Below are 26,134 nucleotides of genomic sequence, written 5' to 3'. Positions count from 1 at the left end.
TGGGCGTGGTGGTTGGTTCCTGTAATCCCAGCTACTTGGGAAGCTGAGGCAGGAGAAGAACTGCTTTAACCCAGGCGGCAGAGGTTGCAGTGAGCTGAGATCGCGCCACTGCACTCCAGCCTGGGTGACAGAGTGATACTCTATATCAAAAAAAATGATAATAAAAATAAAAAAATAAAATAACCTAGTTTAATGTATTTTTACTACGGTCAGTTTCTTAGTCCATTTGTACTGCGTTAATAGTACCTGAGACCTGGTAATTTATAAAGAACAGAAATTGGCTGAGCACAGTGGCTCACACCTATAATCTCAGCACTTTGGGAGGCTCAGGTGGGTAGATCACTTGAGTCCAAAAGTTCAAGACCAGCCTGGGCAACATAGGGAAACCACATCTCTACAAAACATAATAAATAGCCAGGTGTGGTGGTGCACACCTGTAGTCCCAGCTACATAGGAGGCTGAGGTGAGTGGATCACTTGAGCCCAGGATTTTGAGGCTGTAGTGAGCTATGATCGCACCACTGCACTCCAGCCTGGGTGACAGGGCTAGAGCCTGTCTCAAATAAATAAATAGCCAAGTTCATTAGGCTGAACTCAAGCTGGAGAGTTTGGGGGAAAATCAGGAGAATGTGATATTTGAAAACCAAGGGAAGACTGTTTCAGGAATGAAGCACAAGTGTCAAATAAGCAAATCAGGAGGGATCGTAGGAAAGCTGCCATGACAAAGTGACAGCTGAGATACAGAGGATGGGGAGGCCCCATGCAGACAATGAGGGAGGCAATGCTGACTCCCAGGGGAGTTGCAGCACGTGCAAAGGCCCTGTGCAAAGTTCTTCTGGATGCCCGTTACAAGCAAATGTGGGAGACCCTCATCTCTACAAAGATTAAAACCAAAATTAGCTGGGCATGGTGGTACATGCCTGTAGCCCCAACTACTCAGGAGGCTGAAGCAGGAGGATCGCTTGAGGCCATGAGGTGGAGGCTACAGTGAGCCATGATCCTGGGTGACAGAGTGAAACCTTGTTTCAAAAAAAAAAAAAAAAAACCTGGCACAGTGGCTCACACCTGTAATCCCAGAACTTTGGGAGGCCAAAGTGGGCAGATTACTTGAGGTCAGGAGTTCAAGACCAGCCTGGCCAACATGGCAAAACCCCATCTCCACTAAAATCTAAAAATTAGCTGGGCATGGTGGCACGTGCCTGTGATCCCAAGTACTTAAGAGGCTGAGGCAGGAGAATCACTTGAACCAGGAGGCAGAGGTTGCAGTGAGCTCAGATAGCACCACCGCACTCCAGCCTGGGCAACAGAGTGAGACTCTGTCTCAAAGAAAAAACAAATGTATACAAAATATACAGGTGCAAAATAGATGTAGGTGAGACCATTTAGTAAAATTGGAGTAGGGTGGAGTTGAAAGTTTGTTGCATACTATAGGAAGCTGGGGAAATGTTATAGGCCATATGACAGCAAGGCCACAAGGATGAATGAATGAATTTCTAATCCACACTAGGAGCACAATGCCGCTGAGAAAGCATGCATTTGTCAGGGAGTCCTTGCTTTTCACCAGCAATGTTTAGAATCCCTACATCCAGAATGGAGAAGACACATGGCCTGTTTTAGCAAGGAATGAAGACTGGCAAAAAGGGCAGAGCGAAAAATCACTGGGTTGAATGTTAAAAATCACCGGGGTCAACTGGGCATGGTGGCTCACACCTGTAATCCCAGCACTTTACAAGGCCAAGGCAAGAGGATCACTTGAGGTCAGGAGTTCGAGACCAGCCTTGCCAACATGGGGAAACCCGTCTCTACTAAAAATACAAAAATCAGCCGGGCATGGTGGCACATGCCTGTAGTCCCAGCTACTCAGTAGGCTGAGGCAGGAGAATCGCTTGAACCCGCGAGGCGGGGGTTGCAGTGAGCTGAGATCGCGCCACTGCACTCCAGGCTGGGTGACAGAGCAAGACTCCGTCTGAAAAAAAAGAAAAGAAAAAAATTATTCAATGACAGTTGTTAAAGACTGCATGGAAGACTTTATTCAACGGGGGGGGCGGGGGTCAATCGAGATAGATATAGGGATCACTGCAAAGGGTCTTGCAGTAGGGAAGAGATTGGGGTCAACTCCAAGTACAGTGTGAGCAAGTGAGAATTTATAACCAGGGAGCAGCCTGATCACGCCATTGCGCTCCAGCCTGGGCAACAAGAGTGAAACTCAGTCTAGAAAAAAAAGAAAAGAAAGCCGTGGAGAGGTGCCAGAATCAGTTAGTTTGCAATAGACAGAGGAACTCCAGAGTTTGAAACCCACCAATGGGGTTCTCTAATGCTCAGACTAGTAGAACAGGCTTTAGCTGTTCAGTTTTGGCCAGACTGTGACAGAATGATTGTGACGGGGGAAACCCCTTAGCAACTGTTAAAAAAAAAAAATAGACAAAGTGCCCATGAGTTTTGGTTTCAGTCTAAATGTGCAGTTTTCCAGGCAGTCTTCAGAACGATCTGAGTAACTTTCAAAGAACTAAACAAAAATCAACCACCAACGTCTCACCGTGGAAAATCGCCAACTGTGTACGGAGCTGCTGTTCCCGGAGGTCCCAGGAAAACCTGGCACCAGCAAGGGTCAAATCTGACTAGGGATTGGGGCTCGTAAGGAGCCACAGCGTTGGAGGCACTGAATACCTTTTGGGGGTGCGGGCCACCTGGGGCCGAGTTAGATTCCCACTCTTGTACACAAGGGTGATTGGATTGGATTCCCCCAGTCTGAAAGGTGAAAGAGGAAGGCAGGACCCAACCTACTTGTTCTTCCCGCCCTCAATCTAAGATTCTGGGAGCCGGATGAGAGCAGGGAGCAGCCGTGCCTCGTTGCCCGGCAACCAGCCACCTCGTGCCTCTGTCGTGGGAGTCGCCCCTCAGTGACGCAGGTGTGCGCGGTGCACGTCGGGACCACGAGGTTTCCGCCTGCCCGGGGTCCTCGCGCCCGACAGAGCTGCGGCCAGGCGGCTTAGGGAGGTTGGGAACGGGTCCTCGTGGCCCAGACTGGTGCAAGTAGAGGCCTCATAAGTCGCAGCCGCCTTGGGGGGACACTTGCTACGGCCGTGGTCTGGCCACCGCCCCCTGGGGCCCCCGTCTGGACATGGCCTGGTCGGGTGAGTCCCTTCCGCGCCCTGGGGCCGACTAGGCCTCTTGCATTCCCCGAGTTCGGCCCTGGGCAGGTCATCCTCGGCTTCCAACCTCCAGCATTGTGTGTCGTTGTCTTGAGTTTTGGCAAGCACGTGACAATTAAAAGGCAGTTCTAGTGCGTGGTAGGTGTGGAGTGTGGCTCCTCAGCAAGTGCCCTGGCAGGTCGTGCTTTCGCCATCTTCATCCCTGCTCCCTGTGCTCCCGCTCTCTTGGGTCCCAGGATCCCACTCCTTCGATGGAGCCGAGTCTTCCGTCCCTGCCTGGTGCTCCTGCCCTGGTTTCTGCTCAACTCAGCGCTGTGTCTCTGTTCCCCAAGGTTCTGTTTCTGTTCTGTGTTGCCCCCTCCCCGCACCCCCGTTTTGTCTTTTTTTTTTTTTTTTTTTTTTTTTTTTTTTTTTTGAGACGGAGTCTCACTCTGTCGCTCAGGCTGTACTGCAGTGGTGCGATCTCGGCTCACTGCAAGCTCCGCCTCTGGGGTTCACGCCATTCTCCTGCGTCAGCCTCCCGAGTAGCTGGGACTACAGGCGCCCGCCACCTCGCCCGGCTAATTTTTTGTATTTTTAGTAGAGACGGGTTCCACCGTGTTAGCCAAGATGGTCTCCATCTCCTGACCTCATGATCCGCCCGCCTGGGCCTCCCAGAGTGCTGGGATTACAGGCGTGAGCCACCGCGCCCGGTCTCTTTTTTTTTTTTTTTTAAGAGATAAGGTCTCAGCGGGTCGTGGTGGCTCACTCCTGTAATCCCAGCACTTCGGGAGGCAGAGGCGGGCGGATCACCCGAGGTCAGGAGTTCCAGACCAGCCTGGCCAACAGAGTGAGACCCGTCTCTACTAAAAATACCAAAATTAGCTGGGCATGGTGGCATGCACCTGTAGTCCCAGCTACATGGAGCTGAGGCATGAGAATTGCTTGAACCCGGGAGGCAGCAGTTGTGAGTAGAGAACGTGCCACTGCACTCCAGCCTGGGTGACAGAGTGAGACTCTGTCTTAAATAAATAAATTAATAAAGACTCTTTCTAGAGAGAGAAAGAGACGAGAGAGAGGAGAGAGAGAGATCTCTGTCTCGGTCGCCCAGGCTGGGAGTGCGGTGGTGCTATCATGGCTCACTGCAGCCTCCAACTCCTGGACTCAAGAGTGCACAGGTGTGCACAGCTGACCACGCCTGGCTAATTTTTAAAGTTTTTTTTTTTGTGAAAATCGGGTGTCCCTATGTTGCCCAGGCTGGAGTGCAGTGGCATGATCATAGCTCACGGCAGCATCGAACTCCTGGGCTCAAGCGACCCTCCGACCTCAGCTTCTGCATAGCTGGGACTACAGGCCCCCACCACGCCCACCTAATTTTTAAACATTTTCTGTAGAAGCAGTCTTGCTACGTTGCTCAGGCTGGTCTCCAACTCCAAACCTCAAGCTATCCTCCCACCTCTACCTTCCAAAGTGTTGGGATTACAGGCATGAGCCACTGCACCCGGCCTGTCTGTTCTGGACATATTTGGAGTTCTTGCTCTTCTATACCATCTCAATGAACAGGGTTGTTCAGATGGCTCCTAAAGGCTCCTAACAGGGCATATCATGTGAGGACTGCATTTCATCTGTTTGTAGGACAGTTGTATGTACCTTTTTCATACCTCAGACCCTGTCTAAATCTGAAGTGGTGGTATTTGCTTCCTCTCCCAGCCTTTCACTTCCTGTGCATTCACTAAATTCACCAGTCGCTAAGGCATGAAACTGACAGATTTTACTGTGAACGTCCTCTTCCTTCTGGGAAGTGACAGATCCTAGACAGCTGTCTCCATTTTTCTGTTCTTTGCATTCTCACTGCTCTCCCCCGGCCCCTCCTTCGGTACTTTAAGTATTAGCTTGCCTATTGCAGCAGTCTTTTCTTTGGTCCTCCTGTTTGCCATCTCCTTCTGCCATCAGTCTACCCATTCTCTTAAGACTAATCTTCCTGAAGCATGTATCTAAATATATCATTTAGGCTGGGTGCAGTGGCTCACACCTGTAATCCCAGCACTTTGGGAGGTGGAGGCAGGCGGATCACCTGAGGTCAGGAGTTCGAGACCACCCTGACCAACCCGTCTCTACTAAATATAGAAAAATTAGCCAGGTGTGGTGGCGCATGCCTGTAATCCCAGCTACTCCAGAGGCTGAGCCAGGAGAATCACTTGAACCCAGGAGGCAGAGGCTGCAGTGAGCTGAGATCGCGCCACTATACTCCAGCCTGGGTGACAGAGCAAGACTCTGTCTCAAAATGAATAAATAAATAAATCTATCATTTACCTGCTCAAAAGCTTTCAGTGGCTCCCAACTGTTGTCGGTTTAGATGCTTAGCTCATTAGAATGCCATCCAAGCTCTAGATCTGTGGCTTTCAAGCTGTGCTTTGAGATGCCTCATGAGTTCAAAGGGGAAGAAACTGAACTGGGGATTTCTGGTTTTCTAGCCCTGTGTCAATTTTTGGGTTTTATTCCTTTTTCAAATTGTGCTTCCATTTAAAAAATGAGTTCCAGTTTAAAATATATATATATATGCTGGACTGGGCATGGTGGCTTATGCCTGTAATCCCAGTACTTTGGGAGGTCAAGGTGGGCGGATCACTTGAGCTCAGGAGTTCGAGGCCAGCCTGGGCAACACAGGGAGACCCCATTTCTACAAAAAAATTTAAAAATTAGCTGGAAGTCATGGCATGTGCTTGTAGTCCCAGCTATTCAGGAGGCTGAGGTGGGAGGATTGCTTGAGCCCAGGAAGTCAAGGCTGCAGTGAGCTGTGATAGTGCCACTGCACACCAGCCTGGGTGACAGGGTGAGACCCTGTCTCAAAGAAAAAGAAAAAAGTTAAATTAGCTGGGCACGATGGCACGCACCTGTAGTCCCAGCTACTTGGGAATGCTGAGGTAAAACAGGATTGCTTGAGCTCAGAGTTCTGAGGTTGCAGTGAGCTGTGATTGTGCCACTGCACTCCAGCCTGGGCAAGAGTGAGACCCTGATTCTGAAAAAACAAAAAAAAAAAGAAAGAAAAGTGCTTGAAAACCATTGCAGTAAATGATCCATTCTAAACTATTTTTGGCCATGACTCCCACTATATATATATATTTTGTTGTTGTTGTTGTTGTTTTTGTTTTTTGACATGGAGTCTTGCTCTGTTGCCCAGGCTGGAGTGTAGTGGCGCGATCTCGGCTCACTACAAGCTCCGCCTCCCAGGTTCACGCCATTCTCCTGCCTCAGCCTCCCAAGTAGCTGGGACTACAGGTGCCCGCCACCACGCCCGGCTAATTTTTGTATTTTTAGTAGAGACGGGGTTTCACCGTGTTAGCCAGGATAGTCTCGATCTCCTGACCTTGTGATCTGCCCACCTCAGCCTCTCAAAGTGCTGGGATTACAGGTGTGAGCCATCGTGCCCGGCCAACTTCCACTATTTACCCGTCCCACAAGTATCCATTTCCTAATTCTATTAGAAAATGTCACATTCATTCAAAAAATATGTATTGATCATCAACTATTTGCCTGCCAGTGTGGTTTAAGTACTGGGAATAAAGCAGTGAACTGAACACATTACCCTCATAATTTTACACTTTATTGCAGGAAAAGATGGACACTAAAATATATGTGTCAAGGCCAGGCATGGTGGCTCATGCCTGTAACCCTAGCACTTTGGGAGGCCGAGGTCAGGAGTTCGAGACCAGCCTGGGTAATATGGCGAAACCCCATCTCTACTAAAAATACAAAAATTAGCCAGAAATCGCTTGAACCTGGGAGTCTAAGGTTGCAGTGAGCCGAGATCGTGCCACTGCACTCCAGCCTGGGCGACAGAGTGAGACTCCGTCTCAAATAATAATAATAATAATAAATAAAATAAAATATATATGTCAAATGGTGACAATTACTGTGAGGGGAAAACAGTTCCTTGGGAGTGGGAAGTGATTGCTTTTTATAAGGTGGTTGAGAAAAGCCTCACTGATAAGATACTTAGAGAGCTGAAAGAGGTGGAAGAGAGCCATGCTTATCTCCAAAGGAACAGCATTCCAGAGAGGAATATGCATGGCATGTTTAGAGCAGCAGGAAAAGTCAGTGAGGCTGGAGCGAATTTCAGCAAAGGCAAAGGCGGAGAGAGTTGAGGTCCAAGAGGGAGCAGAGTCATGTCACGCTTTGATGGGGATCGTAAGGACTGTCTTTTACTCTGAATAAAATGGGAATCTTTGCAGGTTGAACAGAGTACTAATGAGATTCAACTTAGTGTTTTTAAAAAGGTGTCTCTGGCCTCTCTGTTGAGAACAGTTAATAGGAGAACTCTGGTCAAAACAGGGATCCTGGTTATAAGGCAGCACTCCAGGCAAGACAAGCCAGAGGTGTGGATGAGAGAGGCAGCAGCAGATAGAAGTGGTCACATGCAGCATGTATTTTGAAATTAGACCTGGCCAGGTGTGGTGGCTCAGGCCTCTAATCCCAGCACTTTGGGAGGCCAAGGCAGGAGGATCACTTGAGCCCAGGAGTTGAAGACTAGCCTGGGCAACATAGCAAGACCCCATCTCTAAAAAAATAAAAAATTAGCTGGCTTTGGTGGTGCATGCCTGTAGTCCCAGGGACTTGGGAGGCTGAGGTGAGAGAATCACTTCAGCCTGGGAAGTCATGGCTGCAGTAAGCTGTGATCACGCCACTGCACTCCAGCCTGGACAACAGAGTGAGACCCTGTCTCATAAAAAAAAAAAGAAAGTAGATCCAAAAGATTTGAAGATGCTTTGCATGCAGTGTGTAAGAGAAAGAGAGGAGTCAAGGATGACTCCAGGATTTTTGTTACATGAACTTTAAGAATGGAGTTGTTATTTATTAAGTTGGCAAAGACTCCAGAAGAAACCAGTTTGGGAGAATGCTAGATTGGGAATTTGGTCTTGCACGTGTTAAGTTTATTTTTTTCTTTAAAAAATTTTTTTAATGTTTTAAAAATAAATAGAGAGAGGGGGTCTCACTAAGTTGCCCAGGCTGGTCTCAAACTCCTGGGCTCAAGTGATCCTCCCGTCTTGGCTTCCCAAAGTGTTGGAATTATAGGCATGACCCACTGCACCTGGCTTTCCACATGTTAAGTTTGAGGTGTTTGTTAGATCTCCAAGTAGGCAGTTGCATATGTGGGTTTCAAGTTTAGGGATGAGATTGAGATGAGGATAAAAATGCTGGAGTCAGCCAGGCATGGTGGCTCACGCCTGTAATCCCAACACTTTGGGAGGCCGAGGCGGGCAGATCGTCTGAGGTCAGGAGTTTGAGACCAGCCTGGCCAACATGGAGAAACCCCGTCTCTACTAAAAATACAAAATATTAGCCAGGTGTGGTGGCGGGCGCCTATAATCCCAGGTACTCGGGAGGCTGAGGCAGGAGAATCACTTGAACCCGGGAAGTAGAGGTTGCAGTGAGCCGAGATTGCACCATTCCGCTCCAGCCTGGGCAACAAGGAGTCTCAAAAAAAAAAAAAAAAAAAAGAAAAAAAGGGTGCGGTGGCTCACGCCTGTAATCCCAGCACTTTGGGAGGCCAAGGCGGGCATATCACAAGGTCAGGAGATCGAGCCCATCCTGGCGAACACGGTGAAACCCCATCTCTACTAAAAATACAAAAACAAAATTAGCCGGGCATGGTGGCGGGCGCCTGTAGTCTCAGCTACTCAGTAGGCTGAGGCCGGAGAATGGTGTGAACCCGGGAGGCGGAGCTTGCAGTGAGCCGAGATTGCACCACTGCACTCCAGCCTGGGCGACAGAGCGAGACTCCCTCTCAAAGAAAAAAAAAAAAAAAAAAAAAAAAAAAAGCTGGAGTCTTCAATGTGGAAACAGAATTTGGACTTAAGAAATGGGATGCGATACCTGGGAAGGCTTTGTATAGTTTGTCTCCGACTGGCGAGGGTGAGTTCTTTGAGAGAAGAGGCTCTGTTTTATTTTGTGTGTTTCTGTGTTTCTTTTTCTTTTTTTTTTTTTTTTTGAGATGGAGTCTCGCTCTGTCGCCCAGACTGGAGTGCAGTGGCCGGATCTCAGCTCACTGCAAGCTCCACCTCCCGGGTTTACGCCATTCTCCTGCCTCAGCCTCCCGAGTAGCTGGGACTACAGGCGCCCGCCACCTCGCCCGGCTAGTTTTTTTTTTTTTTTTTTTTTTTTTTTTTTTTTTTTGTATTTTTTAGTAGAGACGGGGTTTCACCGTGTTAGCCAGGATGGTCTCAATCTCCTGACCTCGTGATCCGCCCATCTCAGCCTCCCAAAGTGCTTGAGCCACCGCGCCCGGCCCTTTTCTTTTCTTTTTTAAGACAGTCTTGCTCTGTTGCCCAGGTTAGGGTGCAGTTGCGCCATCTCAGCTCACTGCAACCTCCACCTCCTAGGTTCAAGCAATTCTTCTACCTCAGCCCCGGCGTAGCTGGGGATTATAGGCACCCACCACCACACCTGGCTAATTTTTTTTGTAGTTTTAGTAGAGATGGAGTTTCATTATGTTGGTCAGGCTGGCCTCGAACTCCTGACCCCAGGTGATCTGCCCACCTTGGCCTCCCAAAGTGTTGAGATTACCGGGGTGAGCCACCATGCCTGGCCTATTTTGTGTGTTTTTGATACCCCCTAGCACAGTTTCTCACACATAAGAGCTCAATGAGTGCTTATTACACTGAGCAGGGACTTTGTGATGCAAATGACTGTATCCCCAATACATAGCACAGAGTGGTACCCAGCAAATATTTGACGAATAAATGTGTATTTGAATAAAGTGGAAAAATGTTAGCTGCCATGGGAAATGTCAGATCATGGGAAATGTATTCCAGATCATGATTTCTCTCAAGATCACTCACCCAGTCACCACCACAGGATTTATTCTGCCCACTTTATATTAAATTTTTTCTTAAATTTTTTTTTTTTTTGAGACAGAGTCTGGCTGTGTTGCCCAGGCTGGAGTGCAGTGGCGCAATCTTGGCTCACTGCAAGCTCCACTTCCCGGGTTTATGCCATTCTTCTGCCTCAGCCTCCCAAGTGGCTGGGACTACAGGCACCCGCCACCATGCCCAGCTAATTTTTTGTATCTTTTAGTAGAGACAGGGCTTCACCATGTTGGCCAGGCTGGTCTCAAACTCTTGACCTCAAGTGATCCACCCGCCTCGGCCTCCCAAAGTGCTGGGATTACAGGCGTGAGCCACTGCACCTGGCCCAGTCTGTGTACAGCTTTGCCCTAGGCTTTACTCCCTGCCTGCAGGGAGGATGGAGAGGAGCCACAGATGAAAGCTCAGCATCTTTTCTCAGTTCTATTCTGAGAATGCACTCTGCACTCAGCATGTGCATGGCTATTGAAATTCCATAGTACACATGCGCACTTTTCAGTACCCGAATTTCCCACAGAAACTCTCCACAGCTGCTTCTCCCATGGGGTCAGCACACCTATGGTTTGCCTCAGCTGTAATCTTTTGCCAGGCATCAGCGGGGTATGCATTTGATTTACAGTGTTTTCAAGCAACACCCTCTGTGTAGCCACTTTTCTGCCCTGCATGAGTTCTGGGTTAGGTGAAACAAAGGCAGCTGCCCTGTATCAGTCCTTTTGGCAGCCCTCGGGCAGGTGAGAACAGGAAAACACAAAGCTTTGAGAATAAGGTCTGCTCTGCTGCCTTCAATCCCAGAAACCACACTGGGAATGTGGGCTGCCATCTTCAAGGCTCCCATGGAAGGTTGTGGGGCAAGGGCAAGTAAATAAAAGCCAGTGTTCCTACCATTTTGAAGTTGCTTTTTTCTTGATTCAGTGTTCATTTGGAGTATTAGTTTTCATACTGCTGGAAAGAACTGCCTGAGCCTGGATAATTTATAAAGAAAGGAGGTTTAATTGACTCACAGCTCCGCTTGGCTAGGGAGGGGTCAGGAGAGTTACAATAATGGTGGAAAGCGCAGGAGAAGCAAGCACCCTCTTCACTGGGTGGCAGGAGAGAGAAGAGCGTACAGGGGCAACTACCACTTAAAAACCATCAGATCTCGTGAGAACTCCCTCACTATCACGAGAACAGCATGAGGTGAACCGCCCCCATGATCCAATCACCTCCCACCAGATCCCTCCTTGACCCCTGGGGATTACAATTCAAGATGAGATTTGCGTGGGGACAAAGAGCCACACCACATGACTTGGCTACTGTAAACCTTTGATTATTTTTCTGCAGTTCTCATGAAGTTGATTCAGACCGTTTTGCTTGGTTTATCAATGTTTCTGTGGGGGGATGGGGACTTGAAGCTACCTACTATGCCATTTTTGCTGATATCAGTCAACATGTTATATTTTCACTTTTACATAATTCAGTATGTTTTCCAATTTCCCTTGCGACTTACTCTTTGACCCATGAATTATTTAGAAGTGTATTTAATTTCCGTGTGTTCAGAGATTTTCTGGTTTCTTTTTAAAACTGATTTAGTTTAATTCTATTACGGTCACAGAACATATTTTGTATGATTTCAGTTATTTTACATTTCTTAAGATTTGTTTTGGCCGGGCACAGTGGCTCACACTTGTAATCCCATCACTTTGAGGGGCTGAGGTGGGCAGATCACCTGAGGTCAGGAGTTTGAGACCAGCCTGGCTAACATGGCAAAACCCCATCTCAAAAACACATTAGCCAGGCATGGTGGTGCATGCCTGTAGTCCCAGCTACTTGGGAAGCTGAAGCAGGAAAATTGCTTGAACCCAGGAGGCGGAGGTTGCAGTAAGCCAAGATTGTGCCTCTGCACTCCAGCCTGGGAGACAGAGCGAAATTCCATCTCAAAAAAATATTTGTTTTATGACCCAGGTTCTGGTAAATCTTGCTGAATCTTCCGTGGGCAAAGAATGTGTACCTGCTGTTGTTGTGTGAAGTCTCCTGTAAATGTCAGTTAGGTTCCATTGGTTGATGATGATGTTCAGTTATTGTATTGTTTGCTGATTTTCTTTGCTGTTTTTTTCCTGTGAATGGTCTATGCTTCCCTATTTCCTGTTTCTTTGTATATTTTATAGTTTTTTGTTGAGAACGTTGCATTTTAAGTGTTACAATGTAATGACCCTCAACATGTGATTCTCTCAGTCACCTGGGATTGCTGGGTTTTGCTTGTTGAGGTCTGGAGCTCTCTTGTTACTTTTCCAAACTATTTTTGGAAAGTGTTTCTTCCTTGTGTTTGGTCACTGAAATTTCTGTTTCATTGTCTCTGCAGTCAGCCAGCCACCTAACATCAATTTCCTTAAATAGGTGGCTTTAAATGGCATGGAGCAGAGGAGGATTTTGTCTTTTTAAATCTTCTGAAGGATGTCCCTGGGGAAGCCACTATTGCTGAGAGGGCCAAATAAACCAAGGCAAACATCCGTGCTGGTCCTCAGAGACCCATCGGATCCACCAAAGTGCAGAACCCACGGTTTGGAGGACAGAGTTCCGCCGCTCGCCCTGGCATCAGCCAGCTGCTTCAGGAACTCAGGCTCAGGAATGGGGGAGTATTGGCTGCTTGGCACATGCCACTCACTCGTGAAGATCAGCAACCTCTCCCTTCATTGTTTAAGTATGTCTCTGGTGGTTAGGAGTTTCTGGTCACGTTTCAGAGTTCTGAAAGAGCTGATGCCAGTCACTCTTTCTAGCTCAGTGGTTGCTTCAGTGAAGGGACTGACCTCTATGCTACAGCTTCCTACTCTGCCATCTTATGTGACGATTGATATTTATTTGTTTATTTATTTATTTATTATTTATTTATTTATTGAGACAGAGTCTTACGCTGTTGGCCGGAGTGCAGTGGTGTGATCACGGCTCACTCCAGCCTTGACCTGGGCTTCGGTGATTCTCTCACCTCAGCCTCCCGAGTAGATGGGACTATAGGTATGTGCCCCCATGCCTGGCTAATCTTTTTTTGCTTTTTGTAGAGATGGGGTCTCGCTATCATGCCCAGGCTGGTCTCAAACTCCTGAGCTCAAGTGATTCCCCCTGCCTCGGCCCCCTAAAGTGCTGGGATTATAGGCATAAGCTACCACACTTGGCCATGAGTCATTTTTTAAAAAACAGATTCCAACAACCTGTCTTTTTGATTGCTATGTTTAGAAGATTTATATTTAATTTTAGATGGGTTTTTATTATCTATTTTCTACTTGTTGTCTCTGGGTTTTTTTTATACCTGTTTCCCTTTTCTTGCCTTTTTATGGGGTACTTGGACATTTCTTAGTATGCCATTTAACTTCATATGCCATGCTAAATCTTAGTATGCCATTTAGTCTATATTTTTATATAGGATTTTATAAGTGGCTGTAGAGATTATATTATACATACTTATGATTGTTGGCTACCAGTTCAAGTGGAATGTAGAAACTCTACTGTTTTCTAGGCCCCTCTGCCCTGCTTTACGGTATTATGTGTGTCTTGAATATCACCTCTACATACATTGAGAACCACGTGAGATAATGTTGATTTTGCTTTCACCCATCAAATATAATTTTTAAACTCAAGAGATTATATTCACCCAGATCACCCAGATATTTACCCTCTTACTGCTTTTTAAAATTTCTTTTAATTTTTATACTTTTTCTTCTGAAAAAAAAATCTCTCTGGATTTTTCTTCATTTCTTTCTTTTTCTTTTTGACACAGAATCTTACTCTGTCGCCCAGGCTGGAGTACACTGGTGTGATCTCTGCTCACTGCAACCTCCACCTCCCTGGTTCAAGTGATTTCCTGCCTCAGCCTCCCGAGTAGCTGGGATTGCAGGCATGCACCACCACGCCTGGCTAATTTTTATATTTTTAGTAGAGATGGGGTTTCACCATGTTGCCCAGGCTGGTCTGGAACTCCTGATCTCAAGTGATCCTCTTGCCTTAGCCTCCCCAAGTGCTGGGATTACAGGCGTGAGCCACCGCGCCCGGCCTCTTCAGATATTTTTTGTGCACTGCTTTTTCCTCTCCTTCTGGGAATTCAGTGACATGAATGTTAGAGCTTTTGCTGTTTTCCCATTGTTCATTTTTTTTTTTCTATTTGTTTTCTTTCTGTGGGTCAAATGGGATTATTTCTACATACTTTTTTTTTCTTATGGCAAGACTGTCATGATACAGATTGGATCATTTCTGCTGCTGTATCATCAAGGTCACTAATTTGTTTCTCTTTTGTATCTCCATTCTGCTATTGAGTTCACCCATTGAGTTTTTTACTTAGTTATTGTAATTTCTAGTTCTGAAATTACAATGTAGTTCTTCCATATATCTTCAATGAGACTTTATATTTTTCAGTGTGTTTCGAGAGTGTTCATAATTACTTCTTGGGCCATTTATAAAATAGCTCACCGAAAATCCTTAGGCAATCATTCCAACATGTTTGTCATCTTAGTGTTACTGTCTGTTGTCTTTCCTCATTCAATTCTTTCTGGTTTTTAGTATGAGGAGTAATTTTTCTGGGTTCAGATTTTTCTGGTTCTTAGTATGAGGAGTAAGTTTTAATTTTATTCTGGACACTTTGAGTGTTATGTTATGAGGCTGTAGTTCCTGTTTAAATATTCTGATACTCAACCTGTTTAGATTTAGGATGCACTTTCTGTGGCCAGCAGGGCTCTGGTTCTCAGATAATTTAGTTTTCTAAGTTTTTGCAGAGTTCTTCTGGCCTCCCCCACCTGTGTGCAACCCAGAGGCCAATTTGTTTTTTTGTTGTTGTTTGGAGAGAGGGTCTTGCTCTGTTGCCCTGGCTGGAGTGCAATGGCCCAGTCATAGCTCACTGCAGCTGTAACCTCCCAGACTCAATCACTCCTCTTTCTCAGCCTCCTGAGTAGCTGGGACCAGAGGTATACACTACCACGCCCAGCTAATTTTTTATATTTAGTAGAGACAAGGTCTCACTCTGTTGCCCAGGCTGATCTTGAACTCCTGGGCTCAAGTGTTCCTCCCATCTTGGCCTCCCACGGTGTGGGGATTACAGGCATGAGCCACCGCACCCAGCTCTGGAGGCCAATTTGAAACCTCAGAGTATTCCACATTGCTGTTGAGCTCTCAAAGCTTTTGCTGTGTTGATCCTGGTTGTTTTCACACATGGGCACTTGGAGGGCATGGCCAGGACTTCCTACACATATTTAACCTGTTTCTCATTTAGGAAAAAAAAAAAAGTGCAGCTTGCTGCTAGCGCTCATTTCATTTACATAAACACACTTTTGAGGCTGAAGGAAATCTGACTGATTTTCAATGCGAAAATACAATATGAAAACTGGGTTTGGCCTTCCTCCTAGTGTACTTTCCTTCCTTTCCTTCCTTTCTTTACTGCTTTAAAACTTTTTAATAAATTTTCACTCCTGTTCTAAAAGAAAAAATATATATATAAACTGTTCTTGGAGTTATTATTAAACAGAACTTGTCTTTAATCCTATGTAACTGAAATGTATACAATGTTATTTAGGATCAGAGAGGCGTATTCTGTGGCAGGTGGGACAGGGAGCGGGAAATGGGTTGAAGAATCCTTTCTTCTAGCTCCTCACTGTATCTGAGAGAGGATGGGGTGCCACCTTGTTACGGTGACTCAATCTTGTGCAGGTTGTGGATAGTCAACAGGGCCCTTCCACATAGTCTTTCCAGTGCTCGATGGAGAACGGAGAGATGCCACCTCTGCTTGTGTTGGCCCCAGGTGGGAAGGGTCAACAGGTCTTTGTCCCACAGTCTCTACAGTATCTACGACAGGGGAAGGTACAGCTTTTTTCAGACTGTTTTCCTAGAGTAGGGTGTGTGTAGTCAAAAGGGCACTGTCCCGCAGGGCTGCCCTCTTCCCTGTCATTTGGCTCAAAAGATGAGGCTCCTTTTGTGGGGGGTGGGGGCTGGAGGGGGCACTGGGATTTCCTGGACACTGCTTTAACCGTAAGACAGGGTATAGAGGAGGCTAAACAACAAACTGTCAAACCCCCGGGAACTTACCACTAGGTCAGCCCTCTTCTCCACCTTTCCAGAATTTGTTTGTTTGATTGATTGGATCATTGCTTTATTTATTTATTTATTTATTATTTTATTTGTTTATTTATTTTTGAGATGGAGTCTTGCTCTGTCATCCAGGCTGCAGTGCAGTGACGCGATCTTGGCTCACTGCAAGCTCCACCTCCCGGGTTCACACCATTCTCCTGCCTCAGCCTCCCGAGTAGCTGGGACTACAGGCGCCCACCAACACACTTGGCTAATTTTTTGTATTTTTAGTAGAAACGGGGTTTCACTGTGTTAGCCAGGATGGTCTCGATCTTCTGATCTCGCGATCCACCCATCTCAGCCTCCCAAAGTGCTGGGATTACGGTGTGAGCCACCACGCCCGGCCTATTTATTTATTTTTAATTGAGATAGTCTGGCTCTGTTGCCCAGGTTGGAGTGCAATGGTGAGATCTTAGCTCACTGCAGTCTCCACCTCCTGGTTCAAGCAGTTCTCCTGCCTCAGCCTCCCGAGTAGCTGGGATTACAGGTACGCACCACCATGCCCAGCTCATGTTTGTATTATTAGTAGAGATGGGGTTTCACCATGTTGGCCAGGCTGGTCTCAAACTCCTGACCTCAGGTGATCCGCCTGCCTTGGCATCCCATAGTGCTGGGATTACAGGCATGAGCCAACATGCCCAGCTGCTTCATGTATTTTGAACAGGAGTTTTAGTTGTAATTGGAAGAGAAATATAATGGGTGTGCTTACTCTATCTCCTCTGGAACTGGAAACAACATTTGGCACTGAAAATTGTTGTCTTGATAACTTTTAGGGCATAACTTCTCATTTTGGGAGCAATACTTTTTGCTTCTGTGTGATGAAACATGCTACCCATTTACATGTTGATTGTGTCTCCTGGCGCTATCTCGCAACAGGCAGTAAAAACCTAACCCCATCTCCAGCCCAAAGCACCTTGCTAAAGAGCCTGCACCGCAGCCACTGTGCCTTTGCACTGTAGCTCATGCGACCTCTCCCGATCTTCTTCCTCATTTCGTCTGTTCATGGGGGCCCTCTTCTCCATGTGACCTGCCACAGCCTTTTCACTCCTTGCTGGACATGGAGTAGGATTATTGGGAGGATGAAATAGACGAATGTGTGTCAAGCATGTAGGAGACTCTATGGCACAGAAGCAGCACGTGGTACATGGTGCTGGTTGTTATAGCCCTCAGTTTTGGCATAGCCTCAGCCTCAGGTAAAAGATAACCCGAACTCCCACCAAAGTACAAGAGTCAGATTCCTGTTCACTTCTGTTTATAAATGAACTTACTTTTTTTTAAGGGACAGGGTCGCACTCTGTCACCCAGGCTGGAGTGCAGTGGAGCGATCATAGCTCACTGCAGCGTTGACTTCCTGGGTTCCAGGGATCCTCCTGCCTCAGCCTTCTGAGTAGCTGGGACTACAGGTTCATACCACCATGCCCAGCTAGTTGTTGTTGTTGTTTTAGTACAGACGAGATCTCTGCTATGTTGCCCAGGCTAGTCTTGAACTCTTGGGCTCAAGCAGTCCTCCCTCTTTGGCCTCCCAAAGTGCTGGGAGTACAGGCGTGAGCCACTGCGCCCGGCCTGGATGAAGTTTTTATTCATGCAGTACTCTGCACAAAATTTAGTGAGTGCTCACCATGCACCATATCCTATGTGAGGGATCAAAACACAGGCAAGATACAGCCCATGTCTTCAAAGAGCCCACAGGCCAGAGTGGGGAGAAACAGATATGCAGTACAGTGCAATAAACTGATAGGAATGTAATGAAAAGAGACACGGTAGAGCGGGGACCCCAAAGGGAGAGTGGCCACAGGTTCCCAGAGGTGGTGACAGTTGGGCTGAATCTTAAAAGATAAGTGGGTTTTCCAGCCGGGCACGGTGGCTCACACCTTTAATCCCAGCAGTTTAGGAGGCCGAGGCAGGCAGATCACAAAGTCAGGAGATTGAGACCAACCTGGCCAACATGGTGAAACCCCATCTCTACTAAAACACACACACAAAATTAGCTGCGCATGGTGGTGTGTGCCTGTAATCCCAGCTACTTGGGAGGCTGAGGCAGGGGAATCTCTTGAACCCGGGAGGCAAAGGTTGCAGTGAGCTGAGATCATGCCACTGTACTCCAGCCTGGCGACAGAGCGAGACTCCGTTTCAAAAAAAAAGATCTAAGTGGGTTTTCCTAAGGTGAGTCAAGGCATTTCCCACAGAAGCAGAATGAGCAAAACTTGAGAGCCACAGACCAGCACGGCAGGTAATTCAGTGTCCGCGTCATCAGTGGCACATGCCTACAGCCTTGTTGAAATTGCGTCTGGAGAAGCACGTGATCCAGACTCTCCCTGATTTACAAGGCTCTTCATCATTGGGTCTCTACTTAACTCTCTGATTTCATCTCTTGTCTTATCTATAATTTAGTCTGATATCATGTATTAATTATATACACTGCACACTGATACACAGCATTTATTTGAAAGACAAACCTCTTGGATGTGACTGGAGACAAGACCAGCAGCTCGAGACACATTCAATCCAAGGTATAAAATGGGGGAAAATCAGCTCCATCATGGTCTGAATTGAGGATGAGGCAGAAGAGCAGAGAATAGCAGATGCCCAGGTGGCAGCAACCTCACTCTTTTCCTGTGGACTTGCGGGGTCTCCCCACCTCCACTGCATTGGGACATGTCGTGTGCCGTCTCTTTATCCTCTGGCGTCAGCAGAGAGTAGTCATGGGCAGATGGAGCCATGGATTAGTTCTTCTTTCCAGTCTTCCTTTAATTTATCTGCATAAGATTGGAGAGATTGCATTTGATCTTCTATACTGGGGCCAGGGAGCACGGTGGATCTAGACCATGCAGCTTTTCCCCACTGTCACCAGTTTGTGAGCGGGGATTGGCTGCCATTGTCCTCTCCAGCCTCTGTGTTCCTGGGACACTGCTGACTGGAAGCTGCTCCTCTTCTAAGGGGGGCCGACACAGAAGGCGCGACCCAGAGCACATGGCACCTTCCTCTCCTCCTGCACCAGTCCAGTCTCCTTGCCCTCTGTGTTGTCATCACACTGAGGCAAACCATTCAACTCACCAGCCTCTCTCTGGACTCCAGTCTCATTGATTCCTCTCCCTGAAACTCTTCCTCAGTCTCCTTTTAGCCCCTCACATCCTCAGCCGAGGCCTTTGCTGACTGACTCCTCAGCTAGGCTAAATCCCCATCCTGCGCTACCATGACAGCCTATGGCAGATGCTATTTTCTGCAGGTGGCCACAGCCCTATCTCCCATCCCACACGCTCCTCTCGTAACATGACCTTGTCACTTCTTCCACTGCGTGGTCAGGGGTATATCTCTTTTCCTTGAGCCTATGCACATCTTTGTGATTGCCCTGACGAATAAATAAAGTAGGTCAGAAGCGACGCTATGAGGTTGCCAGGCTGCACTATAAAAATGACATGCCCTTGTGCTGTGTTGTGGAATGCTTGCCCCTAGAAGTAAGCTGCCAGACTGTGATGAAGCCAAACCAGCCCAAATGGGGAGAATGCAAGGAGGGGCCATGTGGACAGGTTCCAGCCCACAGGTCAGTCGAAGTCCTGGCTGCCAGCCAGTATCAGCTCCTGGTTTTGTGAATGAAGATGCCTCTAAATGATTCCAATCCCCTCCCATTGATCACACTCAGTCTCCACGTCTTCCTAGCTGAGGCCCCACATGTCGTGGACCAGAGACGAGCCAGGCCTGTTGGAATCACAGAATCCCTAATAATGATTGTTTTATACCACTATGTTTTAGATGGATTTCTTGTGCAATTAGTAACTTTACTTCTTTATACTCATTAAGGAATGAGACTGGTTTGTTTTTGTTTTTTTGTTTTTGTTTTTTTTGTCTTTTATTTTTTGAGTCAGGGTTTTGCTCTTCTTGCCCAGGCTGGAGTGCCATGTTGTGATCTCGGCTCACCACAACTTCTGCCTCCCGGGTTCAAGCGATTCTCCTGCCTCTTAGCCTCCCGAGTAGCTGGGATTACAGGCATGCGCCACCACACCCGGCTAATTTTGTATTTTTAGTAGAGATGGGGTTTCTTCATGTTGGTTAGGCTGGTCTTGAACTCCTGACCTCAGGTGATCTGCCTGCCTCAGCCTCCCAAAGTGCTGGGATTATAGGCGTGAGTCACCACACCTGGCCTCTGTCTTTTTTTTTTTTAACTTTTTGTAGAGATAGGGTCTCGCTGTATTGCTGAGGATGGTCTTGTACTCCTGGCCTCAAGCGATTCTCCCACCTCAGCCTCCCAAAGTGCTGGGAGCACAGGCGTGAGCCACCATGCCTTGCCTGACACTGTCTTTAGTGTTTATTAGTGTTTCCTGTGTTGCACAGAGTAGGTGGTGGTAGTAGGTGCACCGTCAATAGTGAGTTTATGAGTAGAAGGTGTGTGTTTCTCCTTCTCATGTGAGTGTCACACAGTTGGTGCCTATGTTACTGGAAGCACACACCTGTTTCTGCTTCCATAGTTGTCTCTGGCCTGCAGTTCTGTGCTTCCCAGCTTGATCCATTCCTCTCCAGCAATCTCCTCTCCCTCCCCACGCTGACCCACCTATTGGTGAGAGATGCAACTCACTGTTTCTGCCACATTTTTTACTTACAGGTGGTACCTGTAAAAAAGAGGGTGAAGAAATGAGAGGCTAGGGGTTCCAAACACAAACTTGACCAATTTTACAATTTTGTTAGCAACAATCTTGAGAGAATCAATACAAACTTTAGGTAGCTTGGTACTTTGCCCTTCAGGACAGTTCTTCCCTGGCAATGTTAGATTGTTGGGGTTAACCATTACTGTGCCATTACAGATGAGCTTCGGCTGCCCTCTAGTGGCAGTAGCCCAAGGAACTCCCACCATGCTATACCCTGCAGCAACCTGGATCTCAGGAACAAAGATCATTCTAGCACTGGGACCAGCTTTGCGTCATGAGTATGTCATCAGTGCCTACCATATTACCTGGCATCTATTTGGAACTAATAACTAACCAACATTGATTAACAAACTAGCCAACATGCACTGCTTTTTGTCTTTGAGACGAGTCTCACTCACCTAGGCTGGAGTACAGTGGCACAATCTCGGCTCCTCCTCCACCTCCCACCTCCCAGGTTCAAGCGATTCTTCTGCCTCATCCTCCCTAGTAGCTGGGATTACAGGTGTGCACCACTACACCCGGCTAAATTTTTTGTATTTTTAGTAGAGACGGTGTGCCCAGCCTTTTTGTTTGTTTTTTGAGACAGAGTCTTACTCTGTTGCCCAGGCTGGAGTGCAGTGGCGTGATCCAGGGCCACTGCAACCTCCACCTCCTGAATTCAAGAGATTCTCCTGCCTGAGCCTCCCAAGTAGCTGGGATTATAGGTGCCCACCACCATGCCAGGCTAATTTTTGTATTTTTAGTAGAGTAATTTAGTAATTTTTGTATTTTTAGTCTCAAACTCCTGAGCTCAGGTGAGCCACCCACCTTGGCCTCCCAAAGTGCTGGGATTACAAGCGTGAGCCACCGTGCCTGGCCCTTTGCCCATTTTTTGATGGGGTTGTTTTTTCCTTGTAAATTTGTTTAAGTTCCTTGTTTCTGGATCTACAAGAATCTACAAGATTCTGGATCTGGCCAGGCACGGTAGCTCACACCTGTACTCCCAGCACTTTGGGAGGCTGAGGCGGGCAGATCACGAGGTCAGGAGATCGAGACCATCCTGGCTAACATGGTGAAACCCCATCTCTACTAAAAATACAAAAAAAATCAGCCAGGCGTGGTGGCGGGCGCCTGTAGTCCCGGCTACTCAGGAGGCTGAGGCAGGAGAATGGTGTGAACCCGGGAGGCGGAGCTTGCAGTGAGCCGAGATCATGCCCCTGCACTCCAGCCTGGGCGACAGAGCAAGACTCCATCTCAAAAAAAAAAAAAGAAAAAAAAGATTCTGGATCTGACCTTTGTCAGATGGGTAGATTGCAAAAATTTTCTCCCATTCTGTAGGCTGCCTGTTCACTCTGATGCTAGTTTCTTTTGCCATACAGAAGCTCTTTAGTTTAATTAGATCCCATTTGTCAATTTTGGCTTTTGTTGCAATTGCTTTTGGTGTTTTAGTCATGAAGTCTTTGCCCATGCCTGTGTCCTGAATGGTATTGCCTAGGTTTTCTTCTGGGATTTTTATGGTTTTGGATTTTACATTTAAGTCTTTAATCCATCTTGAGTTAATTTTTTATAAGGTGTAAGGAAGGAGTCCAGTTTCAGTTTTCTGCATATGACTAGCCAGTCTTCCCATCACCATTAAATAGAGAATCCTTTCCCCATTGCTTGTCTTTGTCAGGTTTGTCGTAGATGTGTTATTTCTGAGGTCTCTGTTATGTTCCATTTGTCTATATATCTGTTTTGGTACCAGTACCATGCTGTTTTAGTTACTGTAGCCTTGTAGTATAGTTTGAAGTCAGGTAGCATGATGCCTCCAGCTTTGTTCTTTTTGCTTAGTATTGTCTTAGCTATACAGGCTCATTTTTGGTTCCATATGAAATTTAAAGTAGTTTTTCTAATTCTGCGAAGAAAGTCAGTGGTAGCTTGTTGGAAATAGCATTGACTCTGTAAATTACTTTGGGTACTATAGCCATTTTCACAATATTGATTCTTCCTATCCATGAGCATGGAATGTGTTTCCATTTGTTTGTGTACTCTCTTACTTCCTTGAGCAGTGGTTTGCAGTTCTCCTTGAAGAGGTCCTTCATGATTTATGAGAGTTTTTGAAAAGTCTTTTTCTGCTAAGTCCAATGTCTGGGCTTCCTAAGGGCTGATTTCCATCAATTTATTTTGTTACTTTGAATACGTTCCTTTGTCTTGGCATGATTTGTGCCTGTCATTGAAACATGGACATTTGAATATTGTAACGTAGTAACTCTGGCATTTAGATGATTCTTCTCATTGCATTTGCTTGTGTTTGTGAGTGTGTGTATTTTTAGTCATACATACGTTTATGTAGTAGTACATACGTTTAGTGACTTCTGAACTATTTTTGCAAAAATTTATCATTTTCATGTGTGGTTACTGAAGTCTCTGATTCTTTTAGCTTGTGTTCAGCTCACATTTTGATACAGATTTCCTTGAATACTAGGAGCTAAAAATGGAAGAAAACACCTCTCCCAGTCTTTGAAGCTTGCCTTTGTACCACAGCTTTTCTTCAGCACTTAGCTAGGCCTGCACTGACCCTCGTGATCAGGCCAAGGTGAAAGCTAGGATCTTTGTCAGGTGTTTCTGAGCAAGCATCCTGCGCTGGGCAAAGCCCCTGTAACACCTGAGTGCTTGTGACTGCCCTGCTTTCCCAAAGGAATTCTCTCCAGCGTTCCTTCTCAGATTTAGGAAGTCTCTATTAGTTTTCTAGGGCTACCATAATGAAATGCCACAGACCATGTAGCTTCAACAGCTGGAAGTTATTTTCTCACAGTTCTAGAGGCCAGAAGTCAAAGATCAAGGTGCCAGCAGGGCTGACTTTCCCAGAGTCTTCTCTCGTTGGCTTCCAGATAGTTGCCTTCTTGCTGTGTCCTCATGTGACCTTTTCTCTGCACATCCCTGGCATTTCTGCTTGTTTCTTTTGTGTTTTTTTTGAGATGGAGCCTCGCTCTGTCTCCAGGCTGGAGTGCAGTGGCATAATCTCAGCTCACTGCAACCTCTACCTCCCGGGTTCAAGCGATTCTCCTGCCTCAGCCTCCCTAGTAGCTGGGATTACAGGCACCCGCCACCACGCCCTGCTGATTTTTTTTTTTTTTTTTTTTTTTTTGAGACGGAGTCTTGCTCTGTTGCTCAGGCTGGAGTGCAGTGGCTGGATCTCAGCTCACTGCAAGCTCCGCCTCCCGGGTTTACGCCATTCTCCTGCCTCAGCCTCCCGAGTAGCTGGGACTACAGGTGCCCACCACCTCGCCTGGCTAGTTTTTTGTATTTTTTAGTAGAGACGGGGTTTCACCATGTTAGCCAGGATGGTCTCAATCTCCTGACCTCGTGATCCGCCCGTCTCGGCCTCCCAAAGTGCTGGGATTACAGGCTTGAGCCACCGCGCCCAGCCTTGATTTTTGTATTTTTAATAGAGACAGGGTTTTGCCATGTTGGCCAAGCTGGTCTCAAACTCCTGACTTCAGGTGATCTGCCTGCCTCAGCCTCCCAAAGTACTGGGATTACAGGCGTGAGGCCACCATGCCCAGCCATCCTTGGCATTTCTTCCTGTTCTTTAAGGACCCCAGTCATACTGGCTTAGGGTCCCACCCTTCTGACCTCATTTAACCTTAATTACCTCTTTAGAGGCCTTATCTCCAGGGAGGTCATGTGGGTTAAAGGTTCAACATATGCATTTAGGGAACACAATCAAGTGCGTAACAGAGTGTCGTAGCAATGCAAGAATGGCCACATTAAAAAAAAAAAACAGTGGAGGCCGGGCGCAGTGGCTCACACCTGTAATCCCAGCACTTTGGGAGGTTGAGGTGGGTGGATCACTTGAGGTCAAGAGTTCAAGACCATCCTGGCCAACATGGTGAAACCCCATCTCTACTAAAAATACAAAAATTAGCCGGGCTTGGCGGCGGGCACCTGTAATCCCAGCTACTGGGGGACTGAGGCAGGACACTCCCTTGAACCTGGGAGGTGGAGGTTGCAGTGAGCTGAGATGTCGCCATCACACTCCAGCCTGGGTAACAAAGTGAGACTCTGTCTCAAAAAAAAAAAAAAAAGAGAGAGAGAGAACAGTGGAGTGTTGTGTGTCTCAACTGTCAGGTTTTGCCCCAGTCCTAGGTAGATTGTTTGCCTTGCAATGTTTGTGAGCAATGCTCACCACTTTTCTAGCCTCAATGAGTTCTAACCAGCAAATAGACAGGCGTCTACATCATTCCCTCAGGTAGCCCTCAGACGTGTGATAGCAGATTTACCAGTAATTCGAAGGTAAGGTCTGCCCTGTCCCTGTGGAATGCCAAGAGGTCCCACACTGGGAATGCAGCCTTCTGTCCTCAAGACACCTGTAAAAGCCAGGTGTGGTGGCTCAAGCCTGCAGTCCCAGCTGCTTGGAAGGCTGAGGTGAGAGAATCACTGGAGCCCAGGAGTTCAAGGGTGTAGTGAGCCATGATCATGCCACTGCACTCCAGCCTGGTCAACAGAGCAAGATACTGTCTCTTAAAAAACATTGCCACAAAGGTTTTCTACCTTTCCTTTTTAAGTTGCCTTTTTCTTGATTTAGCTTTCATTTGGTTGTTGTAAAGCTTTGGCTGTTTTTCAGCGTACTGACAAAGTTGTTTCTAACAATTACTGCTTTTGTTTTGTTTTTTGAGACGGAGTTTTGCTCTTGTTGCCCAGGCTGGAGTGCAATGGCGCCATCTTGGCTCACTGCAACCTCTGCCTCCCCGGTTCAAGCAATTCTCCTGCCTCAGCCTCCCAAGTAGCTGGGATTACAGGCGTGCGCCACCACACTTGGCTAATTTTGTATTTTAGTAGAGACAGGGTTTCACCATGTTGGTCAGTCTGGTCTCGAACTCCTGACCTCAGGTGATCCACCCGCCTTGGCCTCCCAAAGTGCTGGGATTACAGGCATAAGCCACCACACCCAGCCTTTTTTTTTTTTTTTTTTTTAATGTTTCTGTTGGGTGATGGGAGCTTGGAGCTCTCTACTCTGCCCTTTTGCTGATATAACTTCTCAATTGTATTTTAAAGAGATTTAAATAAGAAGGAAAAACAGGCACCTATCTTTACCCATATAGTTACCATTTTCAATGCCTGTCATTCCTTTGTGTAGATCCAGACTTCCATCTGGTATTTTTCTTCTGCCTGAAGGACATCCCTTAACATTTCTTTTAGTGTTTGTTGGTGATGAATTCTTTCAGCTTTTTATTTGTTTGAGAGAGAGTCTTGCTTTGTCACCCAGGCTGGAGTGCAGTGACACAATTATGACCCACTGGAACCTCGACTTCCCAGGCTCAAGCAAACCTCCCAGCTCAGCCTCCCGAGTAACTGAGACTCCAGGCATGTGCCACTATGCTAGGCTAATTTTTGCATTTTTTTTTTAGAGCCAGGGTCTCACGATGTTGCCCAGGCTGGTCCCGAACTCTGGGGCTCGA

At 46.9% G+C, this 26,134-nt stretch overlaps 1 protein-coding gene across 1 annotated transcript in view; it reads left to right on the top strand.

Moving 5' to 3' along the window:
- Positions 1–2,944: 2,944 nt before the first annotated feature.
- POM121C (POM121 transmembrane nucleoporin C) overlaps positions 2,945–26,134 on the top strand; it is a 54,506-nt gene continuing 31,316 nt past the window's right edge. The window contains exon 1 of the mRNA XM_050783623.1: positions 2,945–3,133. The gene's annotated coding sequence lies outside the window, so the exon portion shown is untranslated. The remainder of the gene's footprint in view (positions 3,134–26,134) is intronic.

Source organism: Macaca thibetana, chromosome 3, assembly GCF_024542745.1.
Source record: "Macaca thibetana thibetana isolate TM-01 chromosome 3, ASM2454274v1, whole genome shotgun sequence".
NCBI classification, from domain to species: Eukaryota; Metazoa; Chordata; class Mammalia; order Primates; family Cercopithecidae; genus Macaca; species Macaca thibetana.
The sequence above is the reverse complement of the archived record's forward strand: the minus strand, read 5'-3'. Positions and strand labels throughout refer to the sequence as shown.